The following is a 23,828-nucleotide window of genomic DNA, read 5'->3' on the forward strand; positions in this document are numbered from 1 at the left end:
ACAACAGAACATCACAATTGCTTGTGCTAGTTTAGAGTCACCTTAAATTACATGTTAATTTGCATCCATTGATCCAGCTTGAATATCATAATAGCACTAGTAGTGTTATAGTGTTCCACATGTGACCGCTCCATCCCAAAATATAATCGCTAATCATTGTTTACAGCAACATCTAACAGCCAACTTGCTCTTAAATGACTAATTTTTAACTTTTGGGCTTAAGTAAGACCTCACTGTGTGGTTCCATGGTGTAATGGTTAGCACTCTGGACTTTGAATCTTATGATCCGAGTTCAAATCTCGGTGGAACCTGGTTTTATTTAGGTAAAAACACTGTTATCAATGCTGAGTAGAGAATAGTGTTCCACATGTGACTGCTCTATGCCGAATTGTAACACCAAAAGACAAAACATTGTTTACAGCGCCATCTACCGGCCAACTGGGTCCTAAACTTAACTCAGTGCAGTTTTCCAACAGTGGTATAGTTTGTTATTTTGATACTTGGGTGGCAATGTTTAACTAAAATTACTTTTATTTACTGCCTAAAACTTCTAAATTACCTCAGAATTGTATCAATCACGTAAGTTTAAAAAAAATAGTGTGTGTGTGTATTTTTCATTTTTGCTTTATTTACTTAGCAAATGGTGAATCGTTACGCCATTTAGTTTTGCAATGACACGGTTCCATGGTGTAATAGTTAGCACTCTGGAATCCAGTGGTTCGAGTTCAAATCTCAGTGGGATCTGAGATGTTAAAGTCTGAAGTTGTGTGTGTGTGTGTTTTTTTTTCTTTTTGGCTTTATGTACTCAGCAAATGGCAAGTTTAATTTTCAGTGTGAGCTCCAAGGTTTAGAAACTTTAGCAGTTCCAGGATGGTAGCGTTCAGCGCATGCGCAAGTACAACAGAGCGCTTGTGGGGTGTAGACCACGATTACTTGTGCTAGTTGTCCGTTTCAGCTGCTTAAATGAGGTTAGTGTAGAATTATGTACAAAGATCTAAAGAGCGAATAATTGAACTGGCTGGTTAGCTCAGTTGGTTAGAGCGTGGTGCTAATAACGCCAAGGTCGCGGGTTCGATCCCCGTATGGGCCACCTCTACATTGGGACTTAAACTAACAAACTGGTGATCCTTCTCTAACTAGCAGGTCCTATTAACCTGGGCTTCAAACGTTGTCTATAACAAGTGTGAGATCTTTTTAATGCCCCTCTCATTCAGGTCAGAAACATGCCATTATTTTAATTAGCCAAACTTAATGACCCTTCTGTAAATGGTTTAATGTGCACACTGCTGCTACTGCCTTGTTTTTCTTTTCTACAATGTAAGTTCATACCTTCAGGTTCATGTTATTTGAGATCTCTACATAGATTTCTTCCTCATGTACAGAAAGACGCAGTTCAGTTTGAGAAGCTCACAGCGGGAGAGCGAGTGAGTCTGCGCGTTCAAATGAATCAAATGAGTCAATTCTTTAATCCGGTTCTTTAAGTCAAACAACAAGAATAGACTCGAAAGAGTCGATTCACTAAGTTGATAGTATTGAGCAAAGAGTCGTTAGAAGCTGAGGGAGTCGATTCTTTTTGATGAAGTCAACATTTTATATGTTATACAAACTACTTAAAAGAGTCGGTTCACTATCTTTAGCTGTCATTTAAAAATGAATCGCGGGTCAATACAGAGACAAACCATCTCATCTAATACAAAATAGAATCAAACAATGTATAACTCTGTGTGTGTGTGTGTATGTTTATGAATATTAACAGAATAGATACGTATGTTAGACACGTATAGATACGTGAAGTGATGTAGACACACATATTAACTCCTCAGCAATAGTAATGATACACTATGTGGCAAAAATTATTTGGACACCTTACCATGAGCTTGTTGGATCTCATTTAAAAAACTAACAGTATTAAGATCAAGTGACTTCTGTGTGATCATTAGTGACTTGTGATCTGCTGAACAGGTGCACAAACATCAAATCATCTGCTTCTGAGCGACATGGAGGGACGGGCCAACTGCATCCTGAACTTAATGCAATTTTCCAACAGTGAACAGTCTAAAGTTGAGTAATTATTATTATTATTATTATTTTTTTTTATTTATTTTTTATTTTTTTTTTTTTTATTTATTTTTTTGGCAGTGTCAGGGTTCCATGGTGTAATGGTTAGCACTCTGGACTCTGAATCCAGTGATCCGAGTTCAAATCTCGGTGGGACCTTACTGCTTTTATTTGGGGCCGGTGTGAGGTCCAAGATTGAGAAACATTAGCAGTTTCAGGATGGTAGCATTCAGCGCATGTGCAGTACAACAGAGCATCACAATTGCTTGTGCTAGTTTAGAGTCACCTTAAATTACATGTTAATTTCCATCCATTCATCCAGCTTGAATATCATAATAGCACTAATAGTGTTTTAGTGTTCCACATGTGACTGCTCCATCCCAAAATATAATCACAAATAATTGTTTACAGCGCCGTCTAACAGCCAACTTGCTCTTAAATGACTAATTATTAACTTTTGGGCTTAAGTAAAATGTTATTGTGTGATTCCATGGTGTAATGGTTAGCACTCTGGACTTTGAATCCAGTGATCCGACTTCAAATCTCGGTGGAACCTGGTTTTATTTAGGTAAAAACACTGTTATCAATGCTGAGTAGAGAATAGTGTTCCACATATGACTGTTCTATGCTGAATTGTAACACCAAAAGGCAAATCATTGTTTACAGCGCCATCTACCTAAGGTTTTAGAAACGTTAGCAGTTTCAGTATGGTAGCGTTCAGCGCATGTGCAAGTACAACAGAGCGCTTGTGGGGTGTAGACCACGATTACTTGTGCTAGTTGTGTCGACCAAGCAGATCACCATTCAGGAAGGTATATCAGTGCCAAAATACGAGCCAGTTTGTTCAGTAAAACTTTATAAGCCAACAGCAGCGAATAAACTTAAGAGCCACCTTAGATTACATGTTAACTTCTATCTACCCATCCAGCTTAAATACCATAAACACTACGTACAAAACATGTGGAGCTATTCTTACTACAGTAAAACACACTGAACTGACTTTTAAAGTGAAGTTTACAGAGTTTAGAGAGATCCCATCTAGTGGTGCTAGATAAATTACAGCTTGTTGCTTGGGTACAGATTTGTAACACTGTTATTAAATTGTTGTTGTGTGTGTTGTTATTTTTTAACTGTTTATGTTTTTAAATGTAAAACCATAAACAGCACCGTCTATAAATAAATTAATCTTGTGCTTCCAACTGAGATTTTTGTTTACGTGAACAATGTCTGAAATCTGACGAGCTTGATTAGTTTGTAATATGTGTTAAGATGATGAATGAACCTAAACACTTGCTTTTAAATTTAAATTTTTTATTTATTTATTTTAGTTTTAATACAACGTGACACCAGTAAGATTAAGAAAGCAAAAATAAAGTGTCCCAAGTGTTTTTGTAACGTGTTGTAGACCTGCAATGGCGACTGTTTTTGGTATATAGGAAAGAAAAGGCCGAATGCAGGTGAAAATGTGTTATTTGGCAACCAGCACTGTGTAAATATTGGACAGAACACATGATGGGTTATTTTAACTTGTTGGGTTGTGCAGTTTAACCATCGTGCTGGATTAAATACATGTAAGAAAATACAGCATTAAAGCATAATCTCAATAAAATAGGCTACAATTTAACACTATAATACAATACAGTGACAGTAAGTCTGTGTCTGTTTCTGTTACGAATTCAGAATTGTGTTTGTTTATAAACTGTGAATTAGTTCTTAATCTGGTCGTGATGTTAGTGAATTAAACCTACAGCGCTCTGATGATCTGATCGATGAGCTGTCTGTTCTGACATGTTGCTTAAGCCCGGCTAGCTCAGTCGGTGAAGCATGAGACTCTTAATTTCAGGGTCGTGGGTTCGAGCCCCACGTTGGGTGAGTATTTTCATTTAACATCTACAGAAACCAAAAGGTCTTTCTTGCACTTTGTACAGCCGGTCTCTGGTGACTTATCAGGTGGATATTTGTGCTTGTAGGACTGTTGTTTACTGGATGTTTTTCAGTTACTTATTTCCACTATTCTGTGGAGCTACACATTGTTGTTGTGTCTCATATCTGTTTGATCAACATGCAGGTTGTGAGCGGTGGTCTGTAAGAGGCTCTTTAGCCTTGCTAAGATACCAGACCAGCATCTTAATTTTTGTCATCTCTCCCTCTGTCGTCGCCTTCCGTTGGGTGTGGTCTCAAGTTCGTCTCGGCTGTAGGAGAGGAGACTTAATAAGTGAATTCAGTTTAAATATTAATTTAAAAAACTTACCCATGATGATTTACCAGGTCGTTTGTTACAGTTTCCTTTCCAGTCGTACCTCCACAAAAACCAAAACACTCAATCTGTAAAAGAAAGACACGTGCATGAATGTGATGAGGTTCTTAGATCTCTGAATATAATCCCGATCATCCCTAATGAACCCAAATGTAATTCATACAGCACATTCACTGCACTATACTGCACACCCAACATACTGACACTCACTGTTACCCTTATACTGCACCTCTATCTGTTACTGCACCACAGTCAGTATACATACTGTAACCAAACGTATTCACATACTTTACACCACACACACACACATTTTCTAATGTTGTGCTCACGAATAAAAGTCAAGAAGTTTTAAGTTAAAAAAAAGATCATTTAGCGGGTTTTCTCTGCTCTTAAACATAGTAGAGGGCCACTTAAGAACACACCAAGGTTTAAGTACATACAGTGTATCACAAAAGTGAGTACACCCCTCACATTTCTGCAAATATTTCATTATATCTTTTCATGGGACAACACTATAGACATGAAACTTGGATATAACTTAGAGTAGTCAGTGTACAGCTTGTATACCAGTGTAGATTTACTGTCTTCTGAAAATAACTCAACACACAGCCATTAATGTCTAAATAGCTGCAACATAAGTGAGTACACCCCACAGTGAACATGTCCAAATTGTGCCCAAAGTGTCAATATTTTGTGTGACAACCATTATTATCCAGCACTGCCTTAACCCTCCTGGGCATGGAATTCACCAGAGCTGCACAGGTTGCTACTGGAATCCTCTTCCACTCCTCCATGATGACATCACGGAGCTGGTGGATGTTAGACACCTTGAACTCCTCCACCTTCCACTTGAGGATGCGCCACAGGTGCTCAATTGGGTTTAGTCCATCACCTTTACCTTCAGCTTCCTCAGCAAGGCAGTTGTCATCTTGGAGGTTGTGTTTGGGGTCGTTATCCTGTTGGAAAACTGCCATGAGGCCCAGTTTTCGAAGGGAGGGATCATGCTCTGTTTCAGAATGTTACAGTACATGTTGGAATTCATGTTTCCCTCAATGAACTGCAGCTCCCCAGTGCCAGCAACACTCATGCAGCCCAAGACCATGATGCTACCACCACCATGCTTGACTGTAGGCAAGATACAGTTGTCTTGGTACTTCTCACCAGGGCGCCGCCACACATGCTGGACATCATCTGAGCCAAACAAGTTTATCTTGGTCTCGTCAGACCACAGGGCATTCCAGTAATCCATGTTCTTGGACTGCTTGTCTTCAGCAAACTGTTTGCGGGCTTTCTTGTGCGTCAGCTTCCCTCTGGGATGACGACCATGCAGACCGAGTTGATGCAGTGTGCGGCGTATGGTCTGAGCACTGACAGGCTGACTGGCAGCACTCATTTGTCTATTTTTTAAAGCCAACCTCTGGATATGACGCCGAACACGTGGACTCAACTTCTTTGGTCGACCCTGGCGAAGCCTGTTCCGAGTGGAACCTGTCCTGGAAAACCGCTGTATGACCTTGACCACCATGCTGTAGCTCAGTTTCAGGGTGTTAGCAATCTTCTTATAGCCCAGGCCATCTTTGTGGAGAGCAACAATTCTATTTCTCACATCCTCAGAGAGTTCTTTGCCATGAGGTGCCATGTTGAATATACAGTGGCCAGTATGAGAGAATTGTACCCAAAACACCAAATTTAACAGCCCTGCTCCCCATTTACACCTGGGACCTTGACACATGACACCAGGGAGGGACAACGACACATTTGGGCACAATTTGGACATGTTCACTGTGGGGTGTACTCACTTATGTTGCCAGCCATTTAGACATTAATGGCTGTGTGTTGAGTTATTTTCAGAAGACAGTAAATCTACACTGCTATACAAGTTGTACACTGACTACTCTAAGTTATATCCAAGTTTCATGTCTATAGTGTTGTCCCATGAAAAGATATAATGAAATATTTGCAGAAATGTGAGGGGTGTACTCACTTTTGTGATACACTGTACATAACACATAAAAACAGCTTAACATAGAAAGCACTTACTAGTCTCCTCTGAAGATCAGAGTCTGGCCTGAGGTTCATGGCAAAGTGTCTGAACTGAGATTCATTGGCAAGTGGAGCAGTGAAATCCTCAATTTGTTTTGGATCATTTTTTCCAAGAGCATTTGTGATGGACCTGAGTAGGCCGAGCTTTTCATTATGTTGTTGTTGCAGCAGCTCTAATCCCTGTAATGTCTCTGGCGAACCTTCTAATACCGTAGCATAGCGCTGCCAGCACCTTTGTTAACCCAGGAAGGTCTGGTAAATCACGATAATGACCAGGCGAATATATGGAATAATTCACACATTAGAAAACTTTATTAAGCCAATAAATACAGTATACTGGCTTACCCAGAGATAAAAATGGAGTAAGAGGACAACCATCCAACACTAGACTTTACACCACAGTGAGCATACAATTCATATTAAGACACGCATTAAAATAACATACTATCAGATCACTCATTAGTAGAGATGGGACGATCGATCGGCTATGTATCGGTATCGGCCGATTTTTATTCAAAATATGCGATCGACGATCGGCCGATATTTTTCAAATGTAGCCGATTTTCAGAGCCGATTGCAAACGGCTAAAGAAACAGTTTATGGTCTTCGGCTGTATGTGCGGACAGAAAACATGTCGTCAGTCTGGCAGTTTTTAACCGTCAATAAGACGGACTCATCCAGGGCGTTTTGCAAAATGTGCCTCGTGGTGGAACCAAAACAAAGAGATTCAACACGACTAATCTAATACGGCATTTGAGAGTACACCACGCGGCTGAATACAGTGAGTATCAGAAAACAGCAGAGCTAGCACGGGAAGCTAGCACAAAACAAATAACCCAGAAAACCGTGCAAACCACATTTGACCGGTACGAAAAGTACAGTGGCAACAGCCAAAAAGCTAAAGGAATCACAGCCAAAGTGATGGAATTTATAGCGCTAGATAACCAGCCCTTCTCGGTTGTAGAAGACGTGGGATTCTGCCGCTTAATATCCCACTTGGATCCACGCTATTCCATCCCTAATAGAAAATACTTCTCAGAAGTCGCTCTTCCCGAGCTGTATCAAGCGGTTTACACCCACATACAGGGGTGCAACTACATACTTTCTGAGGTGTATGCAAACATATTATCGGCGCCCCCCCCCCCCCCCCCCCTTAATAAAATACAAGACATATATTGTACACTTTTATTGTGTTCTTTCGTTACATATTACAGCAGGTGATCTTCTGAAACATCACAAACAAAAAACAGTCTAAGTAAAAATATGTAACGGCAAATCTGAACAACAGCCTGGACTCTATGTAAGATTTTTAAAAAGAGTTGTAACTAAATTGTTACATGTCGTGCTTTTGCACTTGCCCATTTGTCAAGAATACTATCAAATGAAATAGACCGCGCCACATTGTTTTCAATTGAGATCACTGCTAACTGGGTCAAGCGATCATTGCTCATACTCGAACGAAGGTATGTTTTGATGAGCTTCAGCTTGCTAAATGATCTCTCGGCAGATGCAACGGTCAGAGGCATGGTCAGGAATACTCTAAGGGCTACTGTCAAATTTGGAAACACCAAATCAAGATTCTCCTTTATGAGGAAATTTAACTTCTCTAGAGCATTGAAACTGACATAATAAACTGACCGATCTGCTGTCTTTTAACCACTTTGAGAAGCTTTTCTTCATCCCCACAAACTCCTTTTCCCTCTCCCTCTTCCGTTTTCTGTTTTGAGCCCCGGAGAGCTTTTTTTTCTGCCCCTCCATCTCTTACACACTGCAGGTGCGCCACGACGGGAAAAAAAAAAACACACGCCTGGGCGAGTTCTCTACGGGGCGCGTTCTCAAGCGCCTGTGTTTGGGAGGAAGTGACTGGAGGGTAGAGGGGAAGGAGTGGATGGGCGCCTGATTAGTGCTGTGCTTCTGTTTTTTTATATGTATTATCATACACGAACAAACAGCTCTTACAGAAAATGCTGACAAGAAATAATTTTCCGGCATCGATTTGGCGCCCCCTCTGGTGCAGCGCCCCTATGCTTTGCATACGCTGCATACCCCCTTTTTGCGCCACTGCCCACATAGACCAACTTCTAAAAAAATAACATAACATCACTGAGCTTTACAAGTGATATATGGAGTTCCGACGTCAGTCCCACCTCCATGTTAAGCTTAACAGCTCAGTGGATTGATCAAGACTTTGATCTACAAAGCGCCGTTCTGCATGCACGAGAGTTAACAGGCTCTCACACAGCTAATGCTCTGATGGCAGAGTTCGACAGCATGTTTCAGCTGTGGTCAATTCCAAAAAGTAAAATACATGTCATCTTAAGAGGCAATGCACGAAACATCACAAAAGCACTGCAAGATGCTGAATTACCAAGTTTGCCGTGCACGGCGCATTCAATACAGCTAGTAGTGAATGAAGGGGTTTTGTCACAACGCAGCATCAGTGATATTGTGGCAAGTGGAAGACGGATTGTTGGCCACTTCAGACACTCACCTCTGGCTTATTCACGCCTTCAGAGTATCCAAACTCAGCTGAGCCAACCTGTAAAGAGGCTTCAAGAGGATGTTCCGACATGATGGAACAGCACCTATTACATGTTACAGAGCCTACTGGAACAAAAACATGTGTTGGGTGCTTACGGAGTCGAATATAATCTGCCGGCCGCCTTCACTGCAAATCAGTGGGGGCTAATTGCAAACATGGTGTAGTTGCTCTCCCCATTCGAAGAGCTAACTAAAGAAATCAGCGCTTCCACTGCTACCGCTGCTGACGTGATACCCTCCATCAGAGCCTTAAAACGTTTTCTCCAGAAAAGTTCTGAAAAGGATCATGGTGTCAAAACATCAAAAACTACCATTTTGGAAGCAACCGAGCAGCGATTCAGCACCATAGAGGCAGAGACCCTTTATAGTGTGGCTACACTCCTTGACCCGAGGTGAGATGGGGAAATAGCTGTTTAAATAGCATTTTGAACTAAATTCTGCCATTTTATGCCTGAACATATACAGAAAAGAGTTGATATTATTTATTTTATTAGCCAGGTTTAACGTTTACCGTATGTGTTCTTCTTAAATGTCAGATACAAGGACCGTTATTTCTCCGGTGAATTCAAAACACAAGCAAGAGAGCAGCTCATGGATGTGTTGAGTGCGCAAACAAAAAGGGAGCCGTGTTCTGGTGAAGAAATGCCAGGACCAAGTCAGATAAACACAGACAAGCCAACAGAAAAATCACAAATAGATTCCTTGTCTACCATGTACAGTGAAATACTGGAGGAAAGCATGGAGGTTCAGGAGTGCAACAGTCCGATCGCATCCCAAGTGCATTGCTATCTTTCAGAGGCTACCATCCCACGGAGCGCGCAGGCACTAGCGTATTGGAAAAGCAACAAGACCTGCTTTCCCGCTCTTGCCGAAGCCGCTCGAGCCTACCTATCTGCCCCGTGCACAAGCGTGGATAGTGAAAGATTGTTTAGCTTTGCTTCAAATATACTGACTGAAAAGAGGAACAGACTGTCATCCCAAAAAGCTGAGATGTTACTCTTTGTAAAAAGAAATATGCCCTTAAAGTTTAACTTTAAAAAGCAGTAAGTCCATTGGGCAGACGGGACTCTTCCCCCTTTATAACAGACCCAGTTGTTTAGTTCTAACGTTCCATATTTTATATAGCTGCTTTTATGTTTTATGTAAAATCAATTTAAGACTTTCAGTGACGCTATGCCAAAAACATTTGTTTAATTTGCTGTTTTTTTAATAATTCAATATCTACATTTATTGGTTGTAGTTTTTCGTTAAAATAACCCAGGGTCTAAGTTTAATGTAATTGACTGTTTTTAAAATAATTAATGGTTTTAATTTATTTGTTTGATTTACTGTTTTTTCGTTTTATTAAAGGCAACGTTTAATTATTGAAGTATTGACTGTTTAATTTACTGTTTAAAACAATTTGAGTTCGTTTTAAAACTATTTAAGATCAACATTTTCCATTTTAAAATAACCCAGTTTGAGTTTAATGACTGCAGTTTTGACTGCATTTATATAATTCACTTTTTTCGTTTTAAATTAATTAATGCTGTTAATATAATCATTGCAGTTTTGACTGCATTTATTTAATTAACTTTTTTCGCTTTAAATTAATTAATGCTCTTAAAATAATCATTGCAGTTTTGACTGCATTTATTTAATTCACTTTTTTCGTTTTAAATTAATTAATGCTGTTAATATAATCATTGCAGTTTTGACTGCATTTATTTAATTCACTTTTTTCGTTTTAAATTAATTAATGCTGTTAATATAATCATTGCAGTTTTGACTGCATTTATTTAATTCACTTTTTTCGTTTTAAATTAATTAATGATCTAAATATAATCATTGCAGTACTGGCTGTATTTGTTTAATTTACTTTGTTTATTTACTGCTAATTTTGTTAAAGATATTATGCTGTTTCACATAAGTTCGTAAAAAAATGGCCAAAAACCAGTTTAGACCATGTTTCATGTCTTGCTTGCGCTAAAAATAGAATGTTGCCAGGCGTGGCATATAGCCCCGCCCCCGATCGGTATCGGCTATCGGCCGATCGCGTTGAAAGGAGATCGCGATCGAAATCGGCCTCAAAAACGCTGATCGGTCCATCTCTAGTTCTTACCATGGTTGGTGTTAGGTTTATGTATCCTTAATGCATCAGCTGAGGCTGTGAGATTAATAAAACAAAGCTTGTTTCTTCTAAAGTTTAAAGCCTCCTCTATTTCTTTACACCTCACACACCAGCTGTAATCTTTAAATTTTATAGCAAAACTTGATATTTCTTAGTACTGATTTACAATTTATAATTTTTAGCCAACTCAACTTGAGAAAGCTTTGTTTATTAGGCGAGAATTTAAGGCTTACATTAACTAAATTTTCTTTGTTTGGTAAACAAAAGAAAAGTCAGTGCAACTCAAATAGTTTTGCTCAAGACTACTTGTAGTTCATAGTACAATGAATGTTTTTATGTTTGCTCAACTTAATATGTATTTTAATATTGACAAGAGAATGTCAGTCAGTTTAACAAATGTGCAAAAGTTGAGTAGACAGGAAAAATTTCAGGGAAATTTGGTCCCAAGGGTTTTTTTTGTTTACTCAACTAAATATGTCTTAGTGTTGACAAAAAAAAGTCAGTCAGTATAACAAATAATTTACAAAAAAAAATATGGGGAAATTCTGTACCAAGTTTTTTTATTTATAACATTACTAATGAATATTTAATACAAACAAAAATCAATGTGACCACAAAATATTCTACATTATTAACAAGAAAAAAATAGTTTTAGATTAGAGATGAACTAAAATTTAAATATATGTTAAAAGTGAAAACGATGGAAACTCATAAACCTGGAAATAAAAAAAAGAACCGTTACTTAAGTTCAGTTCCTTACCACCACGTTTAGCTGGATGAAGCACCAATTCATCTGAAGACGTCACTCACTAACCGTCCTACTCACTCAGCTCACTCACTTTTATTGACTCATTTACACACATTTGTAGCATTTAGTCGACACTTCTATACAAAACATCTCTTTCAACACTGTGAGCACTGATACAGTTCCTCTCAAGTGTGAATGCGCTGGTGGATTTTAAGAGCACTCTGTTGATTAAAACTCTTTCCACACTGTAAGCACTGATATGGTTTCTCTCCAGTGTGAATGCGCTGGTGTATTTTTAGATTACTCTGTGTATTAAAACTCTTCTCACACTGTGAGCACTGATACGGTTTCTCCCCAGTGTGAATGTGCTGGTGTATTTTTAGATTACTCTGTGTATTAAAACTCTTCTCACACTGTGAGCACTGATACGGTTTCTCTCCAGTGTGAATACGCTGGTGCATTTTAAGATGACTCTGTGTATTAAAACTCTTCTCACACTGTGAGCACTGATACGGTTTCTCCCCAGTGTGAATGCGCTGGTGTTTTTTCAGATCACTCTGTGTAATAAAACTCTTTCCACACTGTGAGCACTGATATGGTTTCTCTCCAGTGTGAATGCGCTGGTGTATTTTAAGAGCACTCTGTTGATTAAAACGCTTCCCACACTGTGAGCACTGATATGGTTTCTCTCCAGTGTGAATGTGCTGGTGAGTTTTGAGAACACCATGGGTCCTGAAGCTCTTCCCACACTGTGAGCACTGATACAGTTTCTCTCCTGTGTGAATGCGCTGGTGTATTTTGAGATGACTCAGGAACCCGAAGCTCTTCCCACACTGTGAGCAGACGTTTCCTTCTTCCTGTGTGGGACTGAGAGAGGTGTTAATTCTGACAGTACCAGAGGACGTTTGCTGATTACTGGAGCTTCTGGTGGGCGTCAGATCCTCATGTTCAGTCTTAATCTTCACCAGAGTCTCATATTTAACATGGTTGCAGCTCTTGATGTGATTGTGGAGCTGATTTTGGGTTGTAGAGGAACGTGGACACGAGGAGCAGCAGAAATCCTTGTTCAGTTCTGAAGCAGAAAATAATCAAATACATTTATAAAATTATAAATAATCAAATACATTTATAACATTATAAATAATAATATACATTTATAACATTATAAATAATCAAATACATTTATAACATAAATAATCAAATACATTTATAACATTATAAATAATAATCAAACACATTTATAACATTATAAATAATCAAATACATTTATAACATTATAAATAATCAAATACATTTATAACATTATAAATAATCAAATACATTTATAACATTATAAATAATCAAATACATTTATAACATTATAAATAATCAAATACATTTATAACATTATAAATAATCAAATACATTTATAACATTATAAATAATAAATACATTTATAACATTATAAATAATCAAATACATTTATAACATTATAAATAACCAAATACATTTATAACATTATAAATAATCAAATACATTTATAACATTATAAATAATAAATACATTTATAACATTATAAATAATCAAATACATTTATAACATTATAAATAATCAAATACATTTATAACATTATAAATAATAAATACATTTATAACATTATAAATAATCTAATACATTTATAACATTATAATCAAATACATTTATAACATTATAAATAATTAAATACATTTATAACATTATAAATAATCAAATAAATTTATAATGTTATAAATAATAAATACATTTATAACATTATAAATAATCAAATACATTTATAACATTATAAATAATAAAATACATTTATAACATTATATATAATAAATACATTTATAACATTATAAATAATAAAATACATTTATAACATTATAAATAATAAATACATTTATAACATTATAAATAATAAATACATTTATAACATTATAAATAATAAAATACATTTATAACATTATAAATAATAAATACATTTATAACATTATAAATAATAATATACATTTATAACATTATAAATAATCAAATACATTTATAACATTATAAATAATAATATACATTTATAACATTATAAATAATCAAATACATTCATAACATTATAAATAATCAAATACATTTATAACATTATAAATAATCAAATACATTTATAACATTATAAATAATCAAATACATTTATAACATTAAAAATAATAAATACATTTATAACATTATAAATAATAAAATACATTTATAACATTATAAATAATAAATACATTTATAACATTATAAATAATAATATACATTTATAACATTATAAATAATCAAATACATTCATAACATTATAAATAATCAAATACATTTATAACATTATAAATAATCAAATACATTTATAACATTATAAATAATCAAATACATTTATAACATTATAAATAATAAATACATTTATAACATTATAAATAATCAAATACATTTATAACATTATAAATAATCAAATACATTTATAACATTATAATTAATCAAATACATTTATAACATTATAAATAATCAAATACATTTATAACATTATAAATAATAAATACATTTATAACATTATAAATAATCAAATACATTTATAACATTATAAATAATCAAATACATTTATAACATTATAAATATAATATACATTTATAACATTATAAATAATCAAATACATTTATAACATAAATAATAAATACATTTATAACATTATAAATAATCAAATACATTTATAACATTATAAATAATCAAATACATTTATAACATTATAAATAATAATCAAACACATTTATAACATTATAAATAATCAAATACATTTATAAGATTATAAATAATCAAATACATTTATAACATTATAAATAATCAAATACATTTATAACATTATAAATAATCAAATACATTTATAACATTAAAAATAATAAATACATTTATAACATTATAAATAATAAAATACATTTATAACATTATAAATAATCAAATACATTTATAACATTAAAAATAATAAATACATTTATAACATTATAAATAATAAAATACATTTATAACATTATAAATAATCAAATACATTTATAACATAAATAATAAATACATTTATAACATTATAAATAATCAAATACATTTATAACATTATAAATAATCAAATACATTTATAACATTAAAAATAATAAATACATTTATAACATTATAAATAATAAAATACATTTATAACATTATAAATAATCAAATACATTTATAACATAAATAATAAATACATTTATAACATTATAAATAATCAAATACATTTATAACATTAAAAATAATAAATACATTTATAACATTATAAATAATAAAATACATTTATAACATTATAAATAATAAATACATTTATAACATTATAAATAATAATATACATTTATAACATTATAAATAATCAAATACATTCATAACATTATAAATAATCAAATACATTTATAACATTATAAATAATCAAATACATTTATAACATTATAAATAATCAAATACATTTATAACATTATAAATAATAAATACATTTATAACATTATAAATAATCAAATACATTTATAACATTATAAATAATCAAATACATTTATAACATTATAATTAATCAAATACATTTATAACATTATAAATAATCAAATACATTTATAACATTATAAATAATAAATACATTTATAACATTATAAATAATCAAATACATTTATAACATTATAAATAATCAAATACATTTATAACATTATAAATATAATATACATTTATAACATTATAAATAATCAAATACATTTATAACATAAATAATAAATACATTTATAACATTATAAATAATCAAATACATTTATAACATTATAAATAATCAAATACATTTATAACATTATAAATAATAATCAAACACATTTATAACATTATAAATAATCAAATACATTTATAACATTATAAATAATCAAATACATTTATAACATTATAAATAATCAAATACATTTATAACATTATAAATAATCAAATACATTTATAACATAAATAATAAATACATTTATAACATTATAAATAATCAAATACATTTATAACATTATAAATAATAATCAAACACATTTATAACATTATAAATAATCAAATACATTTATAACATTATAAATAATCAAATACATTTATAACATTATAAATAATCAAATACATTTATAACATAAAAAATAAATACATTTATAACATTATAAATAATAAATACATTTATAACATTATAAATAATCAAATACATTTATAACATAAAAATTTAATACATTTATAACATTATAAATAATCAAATACATTTATAACATTATAAATAATCAAAAACATTTATAACATAAATAATCAAATACATTTATAACATTATAAATAATCAAAAACATTTATAACATTATAAATAATAAATACATTTATAACATTATAAATAATCAAATACATTTATAACATTATAAATAATAATCAAACACATTTATAACATTATAAATAATCAAATACATTTATAACATTATAAATAATAATCAAACACATTTATAACATTATAAATAATCAAATACATTTATAACATTATAAATAATCAAATACATTTATAACATTATAAATAATCAAATACATTTATAACATTATAAATATAATATACATTTATAACATTATAAATAATCAAATACATTTATAACATAAATAATAAATACATTTATAACATTATAATTAATCAAATACATTTATAACATTATAAATAATCAAATACATTTATAACATTATAAATAATAAATACATTTATAACATTATAAATAATCAAATACATTTATAACATTATAAATAATCAAATACATTTATAACATTATAAATATAATATACATTTATAACATTATAAATAATCAAATACATTTATAACATAAATAATAAATACATTTATAACATTATAAATAATCAAATACATTTATAACATTATAAATAATCAAAAACATTTATAACATAAATAATCAAATACATTTATAACATTATAAATAATCAAAAACATTTATAACATTATAAATAATAAATACATTTATAACATTATAAATAATCAAATACATTTATAACATTATAAATAATAATCAAACACATTTATAACATTATAAATAATCAAATACATTTATAACATTATAAATAATAATCAAACACATTTATAACATTATAAATAATCAAATACATTTATAACATTATAAATAATCAAATACATTTATAACATTATAAATAATCAAATACATTTATAACATTATAAATAATCAAATACATTTATAACATTATAAATAATCTAATACATTTATAACATTATAATCAAATACATTTATAACATTATAAATAATAATATACATTTATAACATTATAAATAATCAAATACATTCATAACATTATAAATAATCAAATACATTTATAACATTATAAATAATCAAATACATTTATAACATTATAAATAATCAAATACATTTATAACATTAAAAATAATAAATACATTTATAACATTATAAATAATAAAATACATTTATAACATTATAAATAATAAATACATTTATAACATTATAAATAATAATATACATTTATAACATTATAAATAATCAAATACATTCATAACATTATAAATAATCAAATACATTTATAACATTATAAATAATCAAATACATTTATAACATTATAAATAATCAAATACATTTATAACATTATAAATAATAAATACATTTATAACATTATAAATAATCAAATACATTTATAACATTATAATAATCAAATACATTTATAACATTATAAATAATCAAATACATTTATAACATTATAAATAATAAATACATTTATAACATTATAAATAATCAAATACATTTATAACATTATAAATAATCAAATACATTTATAACATTATAAATATAATATACATTTATAACATTATAAATAATCAAATACATTTATAACATAAATAATAAATACATTTATAACATTATAAATAATCAAATACATTTATAACATTATAAATAATCAAATACATTTATAACATTATAAATAATAATCAAACACATTTATAACATTATAAATAATCAAATACATTTATAAGATTATAAATAATCAAATACATTTATAACATTATAAATAATCAAATACATTTATAACATTATAAATAATCAAATACATTTATAACATTATAAATAATAAATACATTTATAACATTATAAATAATAAAATACATTTATAACATTATAAATAATCAAATACATTTATAACATTAAAAATAATAAATACATTTATAACATTATAAATAATAAAATACATTTATAACATTATAAATAATCAAATACATTTATAACATTAAATAATAAATACATTTATAACATTATAAATAATCAAATACATTTATAACATTATAAATAATCAAATACATTTATAACATTAAAAATAATCAAATACATTTATAACATTATAAATAATAAAATACATTTATAACATTATAAATAATCAAATACATTTATAACATAAATAATAAATACATTTATAACATTATAAATAATCAAATACATTTATAACATTAAAAATAATAAATACATTTATAACATTATAAATAATAAAATACATTTATAACATTATAAATAATAAATACATTTATAACATTATAAATAATCAATATACATTTATAACATTATAAATAATCAAATACATTCATAACATTATAAATAATCAAATACATTTATAACATTATAAATAATCAAATACATTTATAACATTATAAATAATCAAATACATTTATAACATTATAAATAATCAAATACATTTATAACATTATAAATAATCAAATACATTTATAACATTATAAATAATCAAATACATTTATAACATTATAAATAATCAAATACATTTATAACATTATAAATAATCAAATACATTTATAACATTATAAATAATAAATACATTTATAACATTATAAATAATCAAATACATTTATAACATTATAAATAATCAAATACATTTATAACATTATAAATATCAATACATTTATAACATTATAAATAATCAAATACATTTATAACATAATAATAAATACATTTATAACATTATAAATAATCAAATACATTTATAACATTATAAATAATCAAATACATTTATAACATTATAAATAATCAAACACATTTATAACATTATAAATAATCAAATACATTTATAACATTATAAATAATCAAATACATTTATAACATTATAAATAATCAAATACATTTATAACATTATAAATAATCAAATACATTTATAACATTAAATAATAAATACATTTATAACATTATAAATAATCAAATACATTTATAACATTATAAATAATCAAACACATTTATAACATTATAAATAATCAAATACATTTATAACATTATAAATAATCAAATACATTTATAACATTATAATAATCAAATACATTTATAACATAAAAAATAAATACATTTATAACATTATAAATAAATACATTTATAACATTATAAATAATCAAATACATTTATAACATTAAATAATAATAATACATTTATAACATTATAAATAATCAAATACATTTATAACATTATAAATAATCAAAAACATTATAACATAAATAATCAAATACATTTATAACATTATAAATAATCAAAAACATTTATAACATTATAAATAATAAATACATTTATAACATTATAAATAATCAAATACATTTATAACATTATAAATAATAATCAACATTTATAACATTATAAATAATCAAATACATTTATAACATTATAAATATCAAACACATTTATAACATTATAAATAATCAAATACATTTATAACATTATAAATAATCAATACATTATAACATTATAAATTAATATAATCAAATACATTTATAACATTATAAATATAATATACATTTATAACATTATAAATAATCAAATACATTTATACATAAATAATAAATACATTTATAACATTATAATTAATCAAATACATTTATAACATTATAAATAATCAAATACATTTATAACATTATAAATAATCAATACATTTATAACATTATAAATAATCAAATACATTTATAACATTATAAATAATCAAATACATTTATAACATTATAAATATAATATACATTTATAACATTATAAATAATCAAATACATTTATAACATAAATAATAAATACATTTATAACATTATAAATAATCAAATACATTTATAACATTATAAATAATCAAATACATTTATAACATAAATAATCAAATACATTTATAACATTATAAATAATCAAAAACATTTATAACATTATAAATAATCAAATACATTTATAACATTATAAATAATCAAATACATTTATAACATTATAAATAATAATCAAACACATTTATAACATTATAAATAATCAAATACATTTATAACATTATAAATAATAATCAAACACATTTATAACATTATAAATAATCAAATACATTTATAACATTATAAATAATCAAATACATTTATAACATTATAAATAATCAAATACATTTATAACATTATAAATAATCAATACATTTATAACATTATAATAATAATCAAACACATTTATAACATTATAAATAATCAAATACATTTATAACATTATAAATAATCAAATACATTTATAACATTATAAATAATCAAATACATTTATAACATTATAAATAATCAAATACATTTATAACATAAATAATAAATACATTTATAACATATAAATAATCAAATACATTTATAACATTATAAATAATAATCAAACACATTTATAACATTATAAATAATCAAATACATTTATAACATTATAAATAATCAAATACATTTATAACATTATAAAATAATCAAATACATTTATAACATAATAAAAATAAATACATTTATAACATTATAAATAATCAAATACATTTATAACATATAAATAATCAAAACATTTATAACATAAAATTTAATACATTTATAACATTATAAATAATCAAATACATTTATAACATTATAAATAATCAAAAACATTATAACATAAATAATCAAATACATTTATAACATTATAAATAATCAAATACATTTATAACATTATAAATAATAAATACATTTATAACATTATAAATAATCAAATACATTTATAACATTATAAATAATAATCAAACACATTTATAACATTATAAATAATCAAATACATTTATAACATTATAATAATAATCAAACACATTTATAACATTATAAATAATCAAATACATTTATAACATTATAAATAATCAAATACATTTATAACATTATAAATAATCAATTACATTTATAACATTATAAATATAATATACATTTATAACATTATAAATAATCAAATACATTTATAACATTAAATAATAATAAACACATTTATAACATTATAAATAATCAAATACATTTATAACATTATAAATAATCAAATACATTTATAACATTATAAATAATCAAATACATTTATAACATTATAAATAATAACAAACACATTTATAACATTATAAATAATCAAATACATTTATAACATTATAAATAATCAAATACATTTATAACATTATAAATAATCAAATACATTTATAACATTATAAATAATAATCAAAACATTTATAACATTATAAATAATCAAATACATTTATAACATTATAAATAATCAAATACATTTATAACATTATAAATAATCAAATACATTTATAACTAAAAAATAAATACATTTATAACATTATAAATAATAAATACATTTATAACATTATAAATAATCAAATACATTTATAACATAAAAATTAATACATTATAACATTATAAATAATCAAATACATTTATAACATTATAAATAATCAAAAACATTTATAACATAAATAATCAAATACATTTATAACATTATAAATAATCAAATACATTTATAAAGTTATAAATAATAAATACATTTATAACATTATAAATAATCAAATACATTTATAACATTATAAATAATCAAAAACATTTATAACATTATAAATAATCAAATACATTTATAACATTATAAATAATCTATACATTTATAACATTATAAAAATAAATACATTATAACATAAATAATAAATACATTTATAACATTATAAATAATCAAATACATTTATAACATTATAAATAATAAATACATTTATAACATTATAAATAATCAAATACATTTATAACATTATAAATAATCAAATACATTTATAACATTATAAATAATAAATACATTTATAACATTATAAATAATCAAATACATTTATAACATTAATAATCAAATACATTTATAACATTATAAATAATAAAATACATTTATAACATTATAAATAATCAAATACATTTATAACATTATAAATAATCAAATACATTTATAACATTATAATATAATATACATTATAACATTATAAATAATCAAATACATTTATAACATAAATAATAAATACATTTATAACATTATAAATAATCAAATACATTTATAACATTATAAATAATCAAATACATTTATAACATTATAAATAATAATCAAACACATTTATAACATTATAAATAATCAAATACATTTATAACATTATAATAATCAAATACATTTATAACATTATAAATAATCAAATACATTTATAACATTATAAAATAATCAAATACATTTATAACATAAATAATAAATACATTTATAACATTATAAATAATCAAATACATTTATAACATTATAAATAATAATCAAACACATTTATAACATTATAAATAATCAAATACATTTATAACATTATAAATAATCAAATACATTTATAACATTAAATAATCAAATACATTTATAACATATAAATAATCAAATACATTTATAACATTATAAATAATCAAATACATTTATAACATAAAAAATAAATACATTTATAACATTATAAATAATCAATACATTTATACATTATAAATAATCAAATACATTTATAACATAAAAATTTAATACATTTATAACATTATAAATAATCAAATACATTTATAACATTATAAATAATCAAAAACATTTATAACATAAATAATCAAATACATTTATAACATTATAAATAATCAAAAACATTTATAACATTATAAATAATAAATACATTTATAACATTATAAATAATCAAATACATTTATAACATTATAAATAATAATCAAACACATTTATAACATTATAAATAATAAAATACATTTATAACATTATAAATAATCAAATACATTTATAACATTATAAATAATCAAATACATTTATAACATTATAAATATCAAATATACATTTATAACATTATAAATAATCAAATACATTTATAACATTATAAATAATAAATACATTTATAACATTATAAATAATCAAATACATTTATAACATTATAATAATCAAATACATTTATAACATTATAAATAATAATCAAAACATTTATAACATTATAAATAATCAAAACATTTATAACATTATAAATAATCAAATACATTATAACATTATAAATAATCAAATACATTTATAACATTATAAATAATCAAATACATTTATAACATTATAAATAATCAAATACATTTATAACATAAATAATAAATACATTTATAACATTAAATAATAATAACATTTATAACATTATAAATAATCAAATACATTTATAACATTATAAATATTAATCAAATACATTTATAACATTATAAATAATCAAATACATTTATAACATTATAAATAATCAAATACATTTATAACAATTATAATAATCAAATACATTTTATAACATTAAAAATAATCAAATACATTTATAACATTATAAATAATAAATACATTTATAACATTATAAATAATCAAATACATTTATAACATAAAAATTTAATACATTTATAACATTATAAATAATCAAATACATTTATAACATTATAAATAATCAAAAACATTTATAACATAAATAAATCAAATACATTTATAACATTATAAATAATCAAAAACATTTATAACATTATAAATAATAAAATACATTTATAACATTATAAATAATCAAATACATTTATAACATTATAAATAATAATCAAACACATTTATAACATTATAAATAATCAAATACATTTATAACATCTGTCTCGCGTGTGT

At 26.0% G+C, this 23,828-nt stretch overlaps 3 non-coding genes and 1 pseudogene across 3 annotated transcripts; 3 read left to right on the plus strand and 1 right to left on the minus strand.

Annotated features, from left to right (window-relative positions):
• LOC134326480 (E3 ubiquitin/ISG15 ligase TRIM25-like) overlaps window positions 1–23,828 on the minus strand; it is a 514,462-nt pseudogene that overhangs the window by 344,039 nt on the left and 146,595 nt on the right.
• On the plus strand, window positions 1,017–1,090 carry trnai-aau (transfer RNA isoleucine (anticodon AAU)). Its single transcript has one exon. It is a non-coding gene; the product is annotated as a tRNA-Ile (tRNA).
• Window positions 2,146–2,217, plus strand: trnaq-cug (transfer RNA glutamine (anticodon CUG)). Its single transcript has one exon. It is a non-coding gene; the product is annotated as a tRNA-Gln (tRNA).
• trnaq-uug (transfer RNA glutamine (anticodon UUG)) lies at window positions 2,543–2,614 on the plus strand. The gene has a single exon. It is a non-coding gene; the product is annotated as a tRNA-Gln (tRNA).

Source organism: Trichomycterus rosablanca, chromosome 14 (genome assembly GCF_030014385.1).
Source record: "Trichomycterus rosablanca isolate fTriRos1 chromosome 14, fTriRos1.hap1, whole genome shotgun sequence".
Taxonomy (NCBI): Eukaryota; Metazoa; Chordata; class Actinopteri; order Siluriformes; family Trichomycteridae; genus Trichomycterus; species Trichomycterus rosablanca.